This window comes from Giraffa tippelskirchi, chromosome 2 (genome assembly GCF_054371585.1).
Source record: "Giraffa tippelskirchi isolate mGirTip1 chromosome 2, T2T-mGirTip1v1.2.pri, whole genome shotgun sequence".
Lineage (NCBI taxonomy): Eukaryota > Metazoa > Chordata > Mammalia > Artiodactyla > Giraffidae > Giraffa > Giraffa tippelskirchi.
Window position 1 is genome coordinate 170,738,188 of NC_137276.1, and position 18,621 is coordinate 170,756,808.

At 41.6% G+C, this 18,621-nt stretch overlaps 1 protein-coding gene across 2 annotated transcripts in view; it reads right to left on the reverse strand.

Moving 5' to 3' along the window:
* The window catches only part of UPK1B (uroplakin 1B), a 63,615-nt gene that overhangs the window by 18,107 nt on the left and 26,887 nt on the right, over positions 1 to 18,621 (reverse strand). The window contains exon 1 of one of the 2 annotated variants that reach the window (XM_081571986.1): positions 9,717 to 10,204. The exons of the other annotated variant lie outside the window; for it this stretch is intronic. The gene's annotated coding sequence lies outside the window, so the exon portion shown is untranslated. Of the gene's footprint in view, positions 1 to 9,716; positions 10,205 to 18,621 lie in introns of those variants that run through there. 2 annotated transcript variants of the gene reach the window in all.

Here is an 18,621-nt window from a genome sequence, read left to right on the forward strand (position 1 = left end):
ATGTTAGAAAACCAAGGTTCAGACTCAGTCTTGCCCCGTCCTTACTGTGTAACGCTGGGCAGTGCCACTCAGTGTCTGTTCCCTCATGTATAAAGTGAGTAGAATACAAGTTGTTTGGTGGGATTGTTGTGATTACCGAGAAAAAAGATGGGGAAGTGACAGGTAAACACCAAGGTGGTTTACTAACATAAGAAATTATGAATAAAAACTTGGCTGTGTCTTTGCTTTATGTACCAGTGACTCCTGGACCCTCGGAAGGAGGTTTCAGTGGTTACTAGTGCTACAACCAAAGGCTTCTAGGCTGGGGAGAAGCAGCCCCTTTCACCTTCCCCTGCTCCCTGCTCAGGGGCTGCTCGGCTGGAGGGTCCTGAAAGCCTTACTCATCTCCCATCCGTGCTCCTTTTTATTTTCCACGGAAGGATTCATGGTGGGGGGTGGAGGGGAGCTCATTTGGAGAGGGAAAAAGCTTCCCGGAAGTGCTTGGGGTATGGCCAGAGTCAGGTACCAAACTGCACGTCCATACACGGGAGGGGCCCTCTGCGCATTCCACCGGCATTCCTCACCGGTTAACACCCACCGCGGGGCAGGCCTCGTCCCTCTGGCCCTGGGGTGCTCTGGAGCCTCTGGTCCAGACTGCAAGGTGATGCAGAGATGCCCCTCAAGTTTCCTCCTCTGTACTGGTGCCGCTTCGGCTCTGACACAGAAGTGACTCAGGGAGCACTCTCTCCTGCTGCCCTTGTGCGTTCTTCCCTCCCAGTGCCAACCTATGAAGGGTTCCCTGCACTTTACTGCAAGAGTCTCCAAAGCAAGAGAAGGCCCTTGGAACCCTGCTTTATTTGTCTTTGTAGGTTCTAAGTGGCACAGTGCCTTACACGTGGTAGGCACTCAATAAATTATTTTACTCAGTAGAAGGGTATATGAAGTGAATTTTTAAAATGTGTATTTGAATGAGAAGAATAAATGAGTGAATTATTGGCCTAGACCTTCACTGCAGGATGGGTTATAGTGAAGGAGAAAAACACGGGCTTTGGTGGGATCTAGGTTTGAATCTTGCTCTACCACTTAGTGGTTTTGTGGCCTTTCATAATTACTTAATCTTTTTGAGTTTTATCTCTAGAAGGGTTACTATGAAAATTACATGAGAGTATGGGTGAAGTTCTAACTCAGTATCAGTTACCCAACCAATATTTATTTTCTTTATCTTTGCCTCAGTTTCTTGAAGCAGATAGACCAGAACAAATAGTGAATGATTAAGGCACCTAAAACTAGTGATTTGATTTTGTTTTAAAACAGAAGCACATTGGAAATCTAAATTGGTGCAGTCACTGTGGAAAGGTCTCTCAAAAAACTAAACTAAACCATATGACTCAGCAATTTCACTTTTGGGCATATTCTGAAAAAAAGAAAAAGCTCCACTAATTCAAAAAGGTGAATGTACCTCTATGTTCACAGCAGCATTAATTACAATTGCTAAGATATGGAAGCAACCTTAGTGTCCATCAACAGATGGATGGATAAAGAAGATGTAATCTATAAAGAATGGAATTTCACCATTTACAATGACACGGGTGGACTTGGAGGTTATTATGCTAAGTGAAAGACAGAGAAAGACAAATATGATATGTATATGTGAAATCTAAAAAAATACAACAGACTAGTGAATATAACAAAAAAGAAGCAAACTCACAGACATATAGAGAACAAATTAGTGGTTACCAGTGGGGAGAGGGAGGGGCTTAGGAGGTACAAAGTATTAGGTATAAAATAAGCTATAAGGATATATTGTACATCATGGGGATACAGCCAATATTTTGTTATACTTACAAGTGGAGTGTAATCTTTAAAAATTGTGAATCACTATTATTGTACACATGTAACTTATATAATGTACATCAAGTATATTTCAATTAAAAACAAACAGCCACACTTTTAAAGGGAAAATGAAAAAATACAACTTCAATATGAAGCTCTCATATACAAACTCAGATCAAAATCTGGCTGAAGCAAAAGTCAGGAGCCTGAGCTTCCCAGAGTTTCCCTTCTTCAGCTGTAAACTTTCTAAACCACAAGGCTAGCCCCAAACTGGTTGGAAACTGCTATTTCTAGAACTAACAGAAAAGAAACATATAGGCAGATCACTGCTCAAAATGCAGTTACCAAAGAAGTTAGAAGGTGCTCAAGAGTGACGTTGGAAAACCCTGGTTTAATGCGTAGGCTGATATTACACAATCCCTCAAGGGTAAACTCCGAGGAAAGCCTCCTAGAAAATGGTGGCAAGTGAGTTTACTTCCCTAGTAGACTAGCTGGAGAAACCTCTTGGAGGGGTTGTGTTCCTGGATCACTTAGAACAAAGGCAACGTGATTTCTATGAAAGAAAAGGATCAGACTTGGTTAATCTTTTGAAGTTCTTGGAAGGCTTGTAAATGCCTGTGCACAAGGGTAAACTAATAAACTTATTTAGATTGCACAAAGAAAAATTCTGACAAGGTGCCCTGCTGATGGTTATTTAAAAAAAAAAAAAGACATTATGAATTTGTTGACCTTTCCATAGAGGTCAGGCATGGAGAGAGACCAAAAGAGAGGGACAAATGGGCCCTTTTTCACATAAGGAATATAAACTGTGATGGTCTCTGTAGCCTGGAGTAGTTGTGCCTTAAGAAGTTAATAAACTTCTTGAGTTTTGTCTCGGTCTGCCTGATAAGGAAGTACCACAATGATACCCTTCCATGATTAATTTTATGTGTTAACTTGATTAGGATAGGGCTTCCCTGGTGGCTCAGATGGTAAAGAATCTGCCTGCAATGTGGGAGACCCGGGTTTGAAGTTCTATCTTCCTGGGTCAGGAAGATCCCCTGGAGAAGGAAATGGCAACCTGCTCCAGTCTTTTTGCCTGGAGAATCCCATGGTCAGAGGAGTCTGGTGGGTTACATTTCATGGGGTCATAAAGAGTTGGACACAACTGAGGTACTAACACTTTCACTTTGATTAGGATATGGGGCCTACTTGTTTGGTCAAATATAATACCAGTCTAGGTATCACTGTGATGACATTTTTTAGATGTAATTAATGGTTAAATAAGTTGACTTTGTATAAAGCAGATTACCTCCCATAATGTGGGTGGGCCTCACCCAATCAGTTGAAGGGCTTAAGAGCAAAGACTGAGGTTTCCCAAAGAAGAAGCAATTATGCCTCAAGATTATAGCATAGAAACCCTGTACAAGTTTTCAGTCTGCAGATTTCAGATCCAAGACTGCAACACCAGCTTACCTGAATTTTCAGGCTGCTGGTCTGCTCTGCAGATTTCAAACTTGCCAGCCCCCCACCCCCACCCCAGCCACATAAGCTAATTCCTTAAAATCAATCTTTTCCCCTATATATATATATCCTATTGGCTCTATTTCCATGGGGAACTCTGAAAGATGCACCCCCCTGATTTAAACTGATGGATAGTTTTGGTAGAAACAAATATGATCACTTTCTGTTATTTCCTGAGAACATTGCAGCCTTTCTTTCCAGTTCCCATGGCCAGATCCTGACTTCTGGCTCAGACGGACCCACCCGTTTCTGTTTCCTTCCCACACGCTGCCTTCAGAGTGAAGTTTCTAGAGCAGAGGTTCTTAAACCATCCTGCAGAACGCAGATGTTCCACCTACTGGGGAAACATTTCTTGGATGCCAAAATCGAATAACTGCAGTCGTTTCCTAATCTAAAGAGACATGAATGATCAGAATTGGTCATTTTAAGCATTTTCCTCTCACAAATTTTTCCTTAACTCTTGGATGCCCTCTACCACCTGCCTAGCTGAAATGTAGTTTATAGTATGAACTTAGGCCAACATGATTTACTGAGTTATTTTAAATCTAATACATCAACATGTTGTGGTGTTCCACAAAGATTAACACGCCTTCTACACGCCAGACAGAGGGCTGGCTCTCCGTTCAGGTGAGTTCCACTCCTCTGAACCTGGCCCCCAGGCTCCCTCCTGCAACATCCCCCTACTGTGCCCATCCTTGGCTTCCCTCCAGGAGTGGTCTGGCCGGGCCTCTGTGCTCTCCTGGGTGGGGGTGTGGCTTGCCCCAGAATTTTGGCACAGTATAAGAGGGATGAGGAAGTAACAGGGCTTTTTATCAGTAATATGTTGACATGTACGTTTTCAGCTGTTTGGACTCAGAAAACTAGTAATGACCCTGGTCTTGGGGCCTCCTCCATCAGGAGACAGGAGAGAGAGCTCCCAGTGCAAACATCCCTCCAGTTAAGACTTTTACTCTTCTTTTTAAATGCTACAATGTTACAATAGCTCTACCTGAGCCAGGCACCTCCTCTCCACAGCTCAGTGGGCCATCCTTCTGCACCAGCAGGCTGGCCCCAGCTATGACTGGGCATAACCTGTCACTGTGATCCTGCTCCCATAGTCCCAGAACTGGAGATGTGATGAGGCAAAATTGTTCAAACAGGTGCCGGCGGGCTGGCTTAGGGAAAACACACCTGGGATCCCGGGTGGGAAAGGTTGCTGTGAAGGATGCTATTGGGACATTTGGCAAACCTTGGGTCTAGACTGTCCACAGGGGGTGGTGGGGGAGGGGGACATCGATGTCAAAGCTCCAAGCTCCCTGGTTTGATGGCCTGCACCCATCTCAGACAATGTCCTTGTCATGACAGATGCCTGCTGAGGTCTTCAGGGCCACAGGATCAAGATATCTCAAAGGTTGAGCAAAGAAACAATAACAACAATACACAGACACCGAGCGAGTAACAACACAGACCTTGGCAAGGTTTCTGTTAAGGGACAGATAATAAAATAACTGTTCTTGGCTTTGTAGTGATAATGTCTCTGTCACGATTTAGCTTAGCCATGACATGCAACACAGTCAGGGCACAGAAATGAACAAGCACGGCTCTGTGCCAGTAAAGCTTTACTTATCAAAGCAGGCAGTGGGCTGGATTTGGCTGGTAGCTCAGCTGATAAAGAATCTGCCCGCAGTGCGGGAGACCTGAGTTCGATCCCTGGGTTGGGAAGATCCCCTGGAGGAGGGCATGGCAACCCACTCCAGTATTTTTGCCTGGAGAATCCCCAGGGACAGAAGAGCCTGGAGGGCTCGAGTCCATGGGGTCACAAAGAGTTGGACACGATTGAGTGACTAAGCACAGCACAAGTGTCAGTAACTTAGTCTTGAGATGCACTCACTGCCCTAAAACACAGCTCTGTTTCCCATCACTCATCCGCTTAAACACCCGCAAAGGCTCCCTGCATCCTCAGTTCAAGGTGGGGGTGGGGGCGGGATGGAGAGGGGGGCTCCAGAGCCCCCACCCCAGCACAAGCTCAGCCGCAGGCTCCTTCTTGCTTCCTAATTCCATATGGCTTTGCTTGTCCACCCATCCTCTCCTGCTCACCATCCTCTCCAAATCCAAATTTCTCCTCTCCTACTCTGTTGCACTTGAATTTGAAACATTTTTGGCTTTTCAGCTCCTAGAGACAGACTAATAACTTCCCTTTGCCTGTGTCTATAGCTTTTGTCCAGTCCCAGTCATTTTATTCTCCTTCTGGCCCAGGGAAGAGGGGCTGGTCAACCAGAGAGATAAAGCACAAATTCCTCAGTTTGTATTCAGTCAGTACCAACCACGTTCCAGATGGCCTACTGCTGACTTTCCTCTGCTCCTGTGTGTGGTGTCTCATTTTTGCTTCTTGAACTCTTTACCATCTTCTGAAGCTCAGCTGAAAAACCTTTCCTTTCCTCAAGTACCCACGCTCAGAATTATCCTTCCTTCCCTACTTCCCTCTCTCTGCCCCAATCAAACAGTTCTCCAGGGCAGCCCACACTGGGTCCTGTTCGGTGCACTTGTGTGTATGTGTGTGTGGGGGGAGGGGGCACTTTTCTTCCCTACTAGCCTCTGCCATGACAATCTAAGCTGGCACCTTGTTGCTGTTTTTCTTTCTTTTTCGTTACTTCTTTTCTTTACCCACATTTGTTAATAAGTTAATTCTGAACCCAAAAAGGAACAGATTGCTGTACACTTTAAAAAGTCATTTGATGAATAATTGCACTAAAGAAACAAAATCAGAAACTTTCAAATTACTTGATGAGCGACACACTTTAAAGTCAATGACTACACTCTTAGTAGTTTTGTCTTACTGAGGAGATATGTGATTGTGGAGAAATTAAGGTGTCACTTATCCCAGGGTCATTATTGGCTATGTGCCATTTCCTGGTATCATCTCTGGCTGCAAACTGAGAGGCTTTATGGTCAGTCTCGTCATGGTGCAGACGAGGAAACCAAAGCTGATGAGGGAAAGTGACTTGTTCAAGATCACTGATGTGTCATTTTCAGAGTCAAGATCTGAGTCAGATCTCCTGACTCTTAAACCAGGACTTTGTATTAAATTTGTCACTGATCTTTCTTCTTTCTAAGGTAGGGAGATACTACCTCCCTTTATATTTCCTTAAAATGAAGAGAAACTCCTAATGCCCTGCCAGAAGGGGAGTCACATAAGCAAAGCTGACAAGGTGAGAACCTTCTACCCTTGCTCTCCAGTCAAAGTCTTCCTCGCTCTTCATTTTAATTTCCAAATTTCCACAACTTGAGAATCACTCCTTTGCTCCTGGTTAGAATGCAAATACATATAAAAGAGGCACAGTGAGCCTCACAAGCCATCAATATCAATGCCTCATTGTGAATGATTTGAGTAGAAATCTTTCTCCGAATTTCTAAAGGAGGAGGGAAGACACCATGTGAGGGAAAGAGACCCAAGGAGCGGGAAGAGCCGAACAAATGAACTTCCTACCTCATGATTTGGGGGCTTGGGGCTGTGGGTAGAGACTGACTGCTGATAATGTGGGTGTGTCTGCCCCTCTCCACTTCCCTTTTAGCTCCCAGTATGGGTGAGCTTTTTCAGATAGGGGGTTTCCTGAAAGTTTCCTGAGTTATTTCAAAGCAATGCTTCCCTCACATATATTTGAACTTTTTCTTTTTCTTTCTTCCTTTTTTTTTTTGTTGTTATTTGGGAGGGCTAATAATGGAAGTAGATGGGATGGAGTGAATTTTAGAAAGTGGAATTGGTAGCGGGCAGAGGATGGAGTAGCTGCTATCCTCTTTAGAAATGACATTGCCCCTGACTGAAAGTACTCAGTTCACCTCAAAATATTTTCCACACATAGTGAAGCCCCTGTGAGCCGCACCCTGTGGAAGACTGCCCAGTGGCCTGGCACCATGATGATTTATTCCAATTGCACAACATCCTGGGAGTTCCTTTGCTCTGAGGAGTGCAGATTTTTTTAAGAGGCTGGAGTTTTCTTTATGTTTTTTTTTTTCCTTCTGTCTTCAATCAGTTTGTTTTCTTCTAAAAATTATTCATCTACACAGTGTTGATGTTTCTAGACATAATGAAAAATAGGTCTAAAAATCATTGCTCACTAAACAAACCAATTTTCAAAGCAGGAGAAAAAGGAGAGAGACTCACCCACCAAGCATGAGATCATTTTTTCAAGTTCATTACCTCTTTTCCTCACCCAAGTTTGTTAGACCAGAGAACACACAAACCACACCTCCTACTTTAGCTCCTTTTAATGAAATTTGGACTGACAAAGAAAAAAAAAAAGGATAAATAGGAGAGGACAAAATAGACAATAGGCCATTGCCTTAGCCCAGATTCTGAAACCCAGAACTAGATCAGACACTTGTACGACTCAGAGGTGAGGATAAAGATGTCTGTGGAGATTATATCAGGACAATTGCTGGTCTGTTTACATTTAGGGTATGATGAGTCCCTGGAAATGATGAATGATGAAAGAAGGAACTTGTTCTCATGGCCATGACCCCCACTGCTCAGAGCATCCTTTAGTTTTTCTTGCTTTAAAACTCTAAACCTGCTCTGACTTATGTAGTAACTAGTAGAGACTTGAAGGTATTTAGATTCTAATTAATTCAATTAAAATTCAATCCTTGGGAGGGGGGTTCAGGATGGTGGGACACATGTATACCCATGGCAAAAACCACCACAGTATTGTAAAACAATTAGCCTTCAATTAAATAAATTAATTTTTTAAAAAGAATAAAGTTCAACCTGTTTTAAAAAAAATTCAATCCTTAAGTTGCACTAGCCACATTGCAAATGCTCAATAGCTGAATGTGGTTAGCGGCTGTTGTATAGAACATTTCCATCTTTGCAGATTCTATGGGACAGTGCGCTCTTGCCTCCTGATGCTTGCTGTGCTGATCTGAGTCACTCTCCAACCTGAAGTCAAGCACTAAGCTGTAAGCAGTGGCTCAGGTGTTCTCAGCCCAGTGAGGGCCTCGGGCATAGGCAATGCGAGTGGTATGCCCAACCCCAGGGCAGGAACACTATGGAGATTCCTTGGGGGAGGTGAGGTTAAGGAACCTCCTCATGAACTTGGTCTCTGCCCCAGTTAGGAACAGTGACGCATCAGGGGTGTGGGTAGCCTGCATGGCCATGAGGCCCAGATTCCAGCATCAGGGTGAAGCATATTCTAGGGCTGACCACTGTTTGCCCTGGGTAAGAATGTAAGCAGGAGGGGCCAAAAGAAATTCTGAGATTTCATTTGCTTTTCTTGACTAGATGGTGTCTAAGATCCCCTTTGTATTTACAAGTCTGTGACTCTTTCCAGATAGCTAAAAACTCCCAGGTGAGTTGATTTTTATGCCCTTTTTTTTTGCAGAAAGCAAAAAAAAAAACCACTAAACTAAAAATTCTGTTGTAATAGAAAGTGAAATAAGAAATACTTCTCCTCATGGAGAAAGGTTAATTACTAGAACTAAACAATTCCTTACAAGGTTTGAAAACTGTATAACCCAAGCTATATATATAACTGAAATATGTATTTATATACAATCTAAGTGAGTTCTTTCTGTAGTGCTTATCAATTCTATTCAGGCAAAAAATCATCACTAAACGTGCTCTTTAATTAAAAAAAACATTAAAATTCTCAAAAATTCAAAATTTCTTAAGTATCTTTACAGCTATTTATAAGTGGGGTTTTAAGTTCATAAATGTAAAGTAGTACTCATATTATTTGAAACTTAACCTGTATTATGTGTGAAAGTGTTGTTAGGACAAAAAATACAACCTGCAAACCCTGATGGAACCACTAACTGGTGCAGAGTGAAAATAAGTTATGTAAAAATAACGTTGTGTAGATGAAGCTAATTTGTTGACCTGTTTCAACATTTATTAAGCAGAACTGTTTGCAGAGAAGAAATGTGAATAAATTGCCTTACATATCCCATTATGAATGGACAGGACCAAATGATTTCTGACAAGAAGGCTGGGAAACTTTCTCTTTTTTCTTTTGGTTTTCTGACTCTACAAGGAAACTGGAAGCCCACAAAGGTGCCTGTCTATCTGAGATTGAGTCAGGAGATAGAGGTTTTCCCAGGGTTCTCAGATTTTTCTTGGTTTTTCTGTGAGGAAATGTGAGGTGGAAATCAGGATGGGTGAATAATACCCGAAGGAAGAACTTTATCTCAGTTCTGAGAACTGAACCATATCAAAGGGGCTGAGAAAGCAGTTATACAGTTTAAAGTAAAAAGATATTGTGAACAGCCACAATATCCTAACTTACAAAAAAAAATGACAGACTCTATTCATCAGGAAATGAACTTCTTCCCCTCTCCCTTGCAGACAGCTCACTCCCTCCCAGGAAAACAACCCAGCCCCAAAGAGGGCAGGTAAGTTCCCTGCCCAGTGGAATGGGTCTACTCACCTTACCCTCTCCTCCTCCTCCTGGTACTGTGTCGGCTCCCTCTGCACGCTGCTCTGGCCAGGGGTGCTTTTCTACCCCACATCAATCCTTTGAACCTCTGGGACCGGGGAAGGGTGGTCTGTGATTGGGAGAAGCCATCTCACATGGGCTGAGCCTGATGCTGGCTAAGCCTGCCTCTCTAGGGCTGGAAGTAACAGGAAACTTTCAGCCAGTAGATTTCTGCTACTCTGGAATGTGTAATTCTGACAGATGGCAGCACCTGGACAGGGTTCAGCTCATCACACTTCTGGATTCCTCGTAGGTCTGGGCTTCCTTGAACACACACTCAGGGCTTCTGTTTTGATTTTGATTTGTTTTGTTTTTATTAGTGTGATTTAATCCTTAATTCTGCTCTTAGGCATTAAAAAAGCCTCTTCTGTTGTCCTGACTGTTCAGTCATGCTGGCACACATTTATGTGTCCAAGGTCATGTCTAGTTTCAATTTCTATGACTTCCAGATGCTATGTCTACGGGGATAAGAATTGCCCAAGGAACACCACACTGAGTTGGTCCAAAGACTGATAAGGGGCAGGAGACGGGGAAACGAAGAGGTTGAGAGATAGAGAAAGGGCTCAAACAATCATCTCATGTTATCCAATTAATTTCTCCACTGCTTTTCTCCCCCTTCCCTTTTTCTTTCCTTCTTTCCTCTGGAGCCATGTGTCATACACCAGCACCAACAATGTCTGGAGAAAATGTTTATTTCAAAGGCTGCATAACACACCATGGATACATTCATCATAGTTTATTTAGCCTGGTGTGAGTGATGGGTCATGGCAGTCATGTTAGGATTTACTCAATGCCTTAATCAATAGATTTTCGGGGTTCTCATGGGTCAGGACCATCCTTCTAACAGGTTAGGTTTTTCAGGAACAGATTTGGAGACTGAGTATAGTGTGCAGTATATTTATTAGTAAATACCCAGGGAAGAGAGAAGGGAGAGGGAAGAAACAAGGTTGGGTGGAGAGGGAGGTCAATCTGCCATGTGGGTGGGACAGCCCCAGGAAACTCTGGAGGAAGATGGCCTGTTACAGTCGCTCTGCCTTGGTTCCCTTTATAATCAGTCCTTAGATACAGGTTGCCCTGGGAATGTGGCTTTTTGTAACAAAGGCAGTTCCTGAAGTGGGTGGGCAGGGGAGGCAGGAGCTGTGGTGCTCTCAGGAGCTGGGCAGCATGTTCTCCCTTGAAGGGGCCTGCACGGGGCATCTCTGTGTCCGTCACACGACTTATTCCTGCTCAGCTCTGCAGGGCCTGGTTAGGGAGAGCATTTTTCACGAAGTGGAATTCTATGCAATTGTGATAGGAAAAATGAGATCACAGAAAGCCACTTCATTACATGGAAATATGTTCAGTTATTTATTCAATATTTATTTATATAAATATGCGTCAAGAACTTATGAAGTGCCAAATACTTCCTAAGTACTACAAATGAAAAAAGCAGGTTACAAAATAGTTTGTACAATTCAACACGCTTTTTTTTAAAGCATGTATATGTCTAAGAGAATTTAAAAGTTAGAAAGAAAAAGATTAAAAAAAAGTTAGAAATTAAATATACCAGGATTTTATCTGGATGATGTGATATGAATGACTTTTTGGTAGTTCATATATTTATAACTGATCTATGTTACAGAGAAATATGTAAGTTATTAAAAATGTGTTCTTTTGGAAATCTTTGTGGTAAAGTAGCAAGGATACAGATAAGGACATATGTTTCCATTCATATCTTAGGCAATGTATGTTCTATTACTAGGATTATGTGGGGAGAAAACACGAATCTTTTCAAAACAGATTCAGTTCAGTTCATTTCAGTCACTCAGTCATGTCCGACTCTTTGTGACACCATGAACCCCAGCACGCCAGTCTTCCCTGTCCTTCACCAACTCCAGGAGCTTGCTCAGACTCATGTCCATTGAGTCGGTGATGCCATCCAACCATCTCATCCTCTATTGTCCCCTTCTCCTCCTGCTCTCAATCTTTCCCAGCATCAGGATCTTTTCAAACGAGTCAGTTCTTCGTATCAGGTGGCCAAAGCACTGGGGTTTCAGCTTTAGCATCAGTCCTTCCAAAAGATATTCAGGACTGATCTCCTTTAGGATGGACTGGTTGGATCTCCTTGCAGTCCAAGAGGACTCTCAAGAGTCTTCTCCAACACCACAGTTCAAAAGCATTAATTCTTTGGCACTCAGCTTTCTTTATAGTCCAACTCTCACATCCACACATGACTACTGGAAAAACCAAATCTTTGACTAGACGGAACTTTGTTGGCAAAGTAATGTCTCTGCTTTTAAATATGCTGTCTAGGTTGGTCATAACTTTTCTTCCAAGGAGCAAACATCTTTTAATTTCATGGCTGCAGTCATTATCTGCAGTGATTTTGTGGCTGAAAAAAATAAAGTTTGTCACTGTTTCCATTGCTTCCCCATCTATTTGCCATCAAGTGATGGGACCAGATGCCATGATCTTAGTTTTCTGAATGTTGAGCTTTAAGCCAACTTTTTCACTCTCCTCTTTCACTTTCATCAAGAGGCTCTTTAGTTCTTCTTTGCTTTCTGCCATAAGGGTGCTGTCAGCTGCATATCTGAGGTTATTGATATTTCTCCCGGCAATCTTGATTCCAGCTTGTGCTTCATCCAGTCCAGCATTTCTCATGATGCACTCTGCATATAAATTAAATAAGCAGGGTGACAATATATAGGCTTGACATACTCCTTTCCCTATTTGGAATCAGTCTGTTGTTCCATGTCCAGTTCTAACGGTTACTTCTTGACCTGCATACAGATTTCTCAGGAGGCAGGTCAAGTGGTCTGGTATTCCCATCTCTTGAGGAATTTTCAACAGTTTGTTGTAATCCACAGAGTCAAAGGCTTCGGCATAGTCAATAAAGCAGAAGTAGATGTTTTTCTGGAACTCTCTTGCTTTTTCGATGATCCAATGGATGTTGGCAATTTGATCTCTAGTTCCTCTGTCTTTTCTAAATCCAGCTTTAACATCTGGAAGTTCACGATTCAAGTACTGTTGAAGCCTAGCTTGGAGAATTTTGAGCATTACTTTGCTAGTGTGTGAGATGGGTGCAATTGTGTGGTAGTTTGAGCATTCTTTGGCTTTGCCTTTCTTTGGGATTGGAATGAAAACTAACCTTTTCCAGTCCTGTTGGCAAAGTAATGCCTTCCTCTTGGTAAATGACAAAGGCAAAGTAAATGCCTTTTCCTGGCCACTGCTGAATTTTCCAAATTTGCTGGTGTATTGAGTGCAGGACTTTCACAGCATCCTCTTTTAGGAATTGAAATAGCTCAACTGGAATTCCATCACCTCCACTAGCTTTGTTCATAGTGATACTTCCTAAGCCCCCTTGACTTCACATTCCAGGATGTCTGGCTCTAGGTGAGCCAAACACCATCGTGATTATCTGGGTCATGAAAATCTTTTTTGTATAGTTCTTCTGTGTATTCTTGCCACTTCTTCTTAATAGAGATGATATTTGGTTCGTACCATTTCTGTCCTTTATTGTGCCTATCTTTGCATGAAATGTTTCCTTGGTATCTCTAATTTTCTTGAAGAGATCTCTAGTCTTTCCCATTCTATTGTTTTCCTCTATTTCTTTGCACTGATCACTGAGGAAGGCTTTCTTATCTCTCCTTGCTAGTCTTTGGAACTCTGCATTCAAATGGGTATATTTTCCTTTGCCTTTTGGTTTTCTTCTTTTCACTGCTATTTGTAAGGCCTCCTCAGACAACCATTTTGCCTTTTTGCATCTCTTTTTCTTGGGGATGGTCTTCATCTCTGCCTCCTATACAATGTCACGAACCTCCATCCATAGTTTTTCAGGCACTCTGTCTATCAGATCTAATCCCTTGACTCTATTTCTCACTTCCACTGTATAATGATGAGGGATTTAATTTACAAAACAGGTTATGTAAACGTAAAATCCATAACAAGAAGCCAGAGACTAGCTAGGAAAAGGAAGGTTAATTTTCAGGTAATATCTGCAGCTGATTAGATGAGGCATTTCACATCCTTAATGTGTAAGTATGATGGGTTTATTTCTCCAATAAGTGCTTTCTAGTTGTGTTCTACTAATATCTCCTTCCCTCTGGCTCAGTGGCTCCCTTAACCATGTCTTAACCCCATTCCAAAGCTCATCAGTGAATTTTCATTACAAAATAATTTCAATTCAGTTAGAAAGACTTAGCTACTTTCTTCCTATCATTACAATTTAGATGTGAGATTTCAGTGAGTTGGGAGGAGTGGGAGGAGACAGACAAGGGGGTTGTCTCCCAGTAATCCCCCTTTGGCTTCCGAATATACACTCCTCTGAGAGTTAGTGATGTTGTCTCAAGTGACTGGACAGGGTGAGACTCTGTTCCCTTCCTCTTGGTCATTACCACCATCCACTATCTAACTCACAGCCAGCAGCCTCAGTGTAGGCAGGGGAGTGTCTCATGTTCTCTTCAGCTCTTATAGATGATAGATGCTTCATTTTGTTCATATTTTTAGATGATGGCCCCCAAAAAATGACTTCTAAAGGCAAGTCTAGCCCTTTCCCTGGAAATGGACATACCAGTATTAATAAACTCTTACAACTGGAAGGGATCTTGACTCATTTCAATAACCATTTGTGGTTATTAAAAGGTTATTATATGGGATGGGCTTCCCTGATGGCTCAGACAATAAAGAATCTGCTTGCAGTGCAGGAGACCTGGGTTCGATCCCTGGCTTGGGAAGATTCTCTGGAGTAGGAAATGGTAACCCACTCCAGCATTCTTGCCTGGAGAATTCCATGCACGGGCTATAGTCCATGGAGTCGCAAAGAGTTGGACATGACTGAGTGAAAAACACTTTCACTTTCACTGTATGGAATAATCATATTCCAAGAAAATAACCACTTAGCCCAATTTTTCACCCACTGAAGAAAAGCTTCTATAACATCTCTGATGTCTGATATTAGGGGTCAAGTCTATGCAACTTGCATTTATTGCCGAGGTATTGAGGACACTGTGCACAATCATACATGCTGAGTCTGAGAGGTCTTAAGAGAAAACATCATCACTGGTCTCAGTGTGTGGCGTGAGGATACTTTCCATAATCAACTGGACAATATTAACCTTCAACCACATTCAACCTTGCCTCCAAACTTACCACTCCATTGAAACGGCTTGTCAGGTCACAAACAACATCTGTTTTACCAAAATCCAGAGGACTTTGCTGTTGTTTTTTTTTTAAATATAAATTTATTTTTACTGAAGTATAGTAGACTTACAGTGCTGCAGGTTTACAGCAAAGTGATGCAGTTATATACATATACTTTTCTATATTCTTTTCCCTTACAGCTAATTGAGTAGATTTCCCTGTGCTATACAGTAGGGTCCTTGTTGCTTTGTTGTTCAGTTGCTCATTTGTGTCCAACTCTTTGCAACCCCATGGACTGCAGCATGCTAGGATTCCCTGTCCTTCACTATCTCCCAGAGTTTGCCCAAACTCATGTCCATTGAGTCGATGATGTCATCCAACCATCTCATCCTCTGGCTCCCCTTCTCCTGCCCTCAATCTTTCCCAGCATCAGGGTCTTTTCTAATGAGTTGGCTGTTTGCAGCACATGACCAAAGTATTGGCACTTCAGCTTCAGCATCAGTCCTTCCAATGAATATTCGGGGTTGATTTCCTTTAGGATTGATTGGTTTGATCTCCTTGCAGTCCAAGGGACTCTCAAGAGTATCTTCCAGCACCACAATTCAAAACATCAATTCTTCAGCACTCAGCTTTCTTTATGGTCCAGCTCTCACCTCTGTACATGACTACTGGAAAAACCATAGCTTTGACTACACAGAACTTTGTCAGCAAAGTGATATCTCTGCTTTATAATATGCTGTCTAGATTTGTCATAGCTTTTCTTCTATGCTATATACAGTAGTGTGTATCTTTTAACCCCTAATTCCCCTCTTTGGTAACCATAATTTTGTTTTCCACGCCTGTGAGTCTGTTTCTTTTTTGTCAGTAACAGTGGGCTCCTCCTTGTCTTCATTTCACTCAGTCACTCAGCATGAGATGATACAGCTGATGACACCATCTTTCTTATACTGCTTTCCTCTTCTGGTTTCCATCATACCATATTCTCTTTGTGCTTCCATTTCTCTGATTGTTCCTTCTCAGTCCCCAGTGCTGCCTCCTCCTTGGCCTGACCAATTATGTTAGAAGTCTCCAGGGCTTGGATCCAGGGCTCAATTTCTGAAACTGCACTTCCATCAGGAGTCAACGCCCCGCACCCCCTGCACCCCTCCCCCCACCCACCGCACTCATTCCCACTACTTTCTGGTTAGAAATTAAAAGAAGATGAAGCATCTCCGAAATTAAGGGTAACAGTAAGAATTGTAGACCTTTGTCTTCTTACACATACTGCCGGTTTCTCTGCTTTTTCCCTAGAAACTCTTTTTCTTTCCCTGGCCACCAACTTTTGAAGAACAGTGAATGGGTTGTGGCCTCTCTTAACTTGATATTTACTAAGTATATGTACTTTTGATTTTAAGAAGTTTTTGTTTTTCCTATTAGATTTGGCAGGGGGCAGAAGATTCTGTAATGGAATTAAAGCTACTCTCTTAATCAGAACTGTTCTGAGAATTTTTAAGACAATAAATCAGATTTCTTTTTTCTCTGTTTAGAACAGTCTAGTGGTTCCCTCTGCACTCAGCATATGATCCAACTCCTTAACGTGGTGCACACATTGTCCAGGGATGCTTCTACAACTTTGTTAGGTGCTACTTTCACCCTGTTAAAGTTCCAACCACAGGGCATTTGCACGTGCTATTCCTATTAGTGGAAATCCATTTTTCCTACTGGTTCCCATCATCCTTGAAGTGTAGCTCAGCTCTCACTTCCTCTGAGAAGTCTTTCCTATCTCTCTATGTAAAGTACCCTGACTTCTCCACTCCAGTTACTTTTCCTCATATAATCATATCTTATTTCCTGTAAAAAAATAATCACAGTCGAGTATAATCTTATGAATTTATGTGTTGTCTTTCTCTGTTCCTGCTGCTTCACTAAAACTAGAGTAAGTTTCAAATGAATGAGTGAATTTCTAATCTGGGAAGTTTAGGGTAAGTTAGATCTACTTAGTCTTGGGGAAGAAAATAATTTAATTAAATGGTGCTTGAGAAGAACCACAAGTACATGAGCAAATTGTCAATTATATGAAGGTATCTGCATTTCTTTAAGTATTGCCGTAAATTATTCTCTGGGCTTCCCTGGTGGCTCAGAGGTAAATAATCCACCTGCAGTGCAGGAAACGTGGGTTCAATGCCTGAGTCAAAAAAATCCCCTGAAGAAGGAAATGACAACCCATTTCAGTATTCTTGTCTGGAGAATCCCATGGACAGAGGAGACTGGCAGGTTACAGACCATCCACGGGACTGCAAAGAGTCAGATATGACTGAGCATACACACACACACACACACACACACAAATCATTCTCTGCTTTAAAAACAACATTCATTATTCTATTCTGATAACAATATGAATGCATGTTTATTGAAGATAAAAATCACTCTATTTCCTTACCCAGTGATAAACACAATGAACATTTTGGTGTAGAATCATCCATTTAGGAATTATTTGAAGCACTATCATGTGTCAGGTACAGTACAAGCAGGAATAAGACATGTACTCATGGCATGTTCAATCTTTCTTCTTTCGATCATGGCACGTTCAATCTTTCTTCTTTGCATTTTCTCCCAAAGTAATTGGGATCACGCTTATTTACAGTCTTTTAAACCATTTTTTTCCCCCACATATAATACAGAGCAGGCATTTCCCCGTGGAATTATTCTACAGCATAATATTAATGGATGTATTGTATCCCACATTATAAATATGATATTATGTACTGACTGAACCCCTCAGGTTGAAAATTCAGATTTTCAAATTTTCAGTGTTATATAAGTAATGCTGTGGAGATTACTCTTGTACATAAAATTTTAAACACACTTCATTATTTTCTTCATATAGATTCCTAAAATTAGAATTTATGGCTAAATGGCATATTCATTTTAAACTTTTTGGATTCATGGGATCAAACCGCATTCCAGAGAGGTTGTAAAATATATACTCCCCACAGCAGTGTAAGAAAGTGCCCATTTTTCTGCACTTAAAGCCAGGTTAGGTATCATCTATTAATATAATTTTTTGTTTATTAAAAATATTTAATTGTATCTAATTTTTGTTTTAATTTATGTTTCTTTGCCTATTTATATGTTTTATTCAGTAAGTTTCCCATTCATATTCTTGGCCTTTTTCTTTTACTGGGGGTATTTATAGTTTTAAAAATTGAGAGGGAATTTGTTAATATTCTGGATATTGATCTGACATGTTCATTGCATCTATTACTCTTAATGAATCACTTTCCTTTTTGCTAACTTTTCTTCATATATTTAAAAATATTTCATGTCAGTTATATAAACATTGTCTTCAATAATTTCTGCCTTTTGCATTGTGCTGGAAAAGGGCACATCCTATTTCTTTTATTTCTTGAATTTCTCCTATTTCTTTTATTTCTTTCAGTTTGTCTCTTTCTCTGTTTAATTCTTTATACGTAAGGTCAGTTCAGTTGCTCAGTCATGTCCGACTCTTTGCGACCCCATGGACTGCAGCATGCTAGGCTTCCCTGTGCATCACCAACTCCCAGAGCTTGCTCATACTCATGTCCATCGAGTCGGTGATACCATCCAACCATCTCATCCTCTGTCGCCCCCTTCTTCTACCACCTTCAATCTTTCCCAGCACCAGGGTCTTTTCAAATGAGTCAGTTCTTCACATCAGGTGGCCAAATATTGGAGTTTCAGCTTCAGCATCAGTCCTTCCAATGAATATTCAGGACTG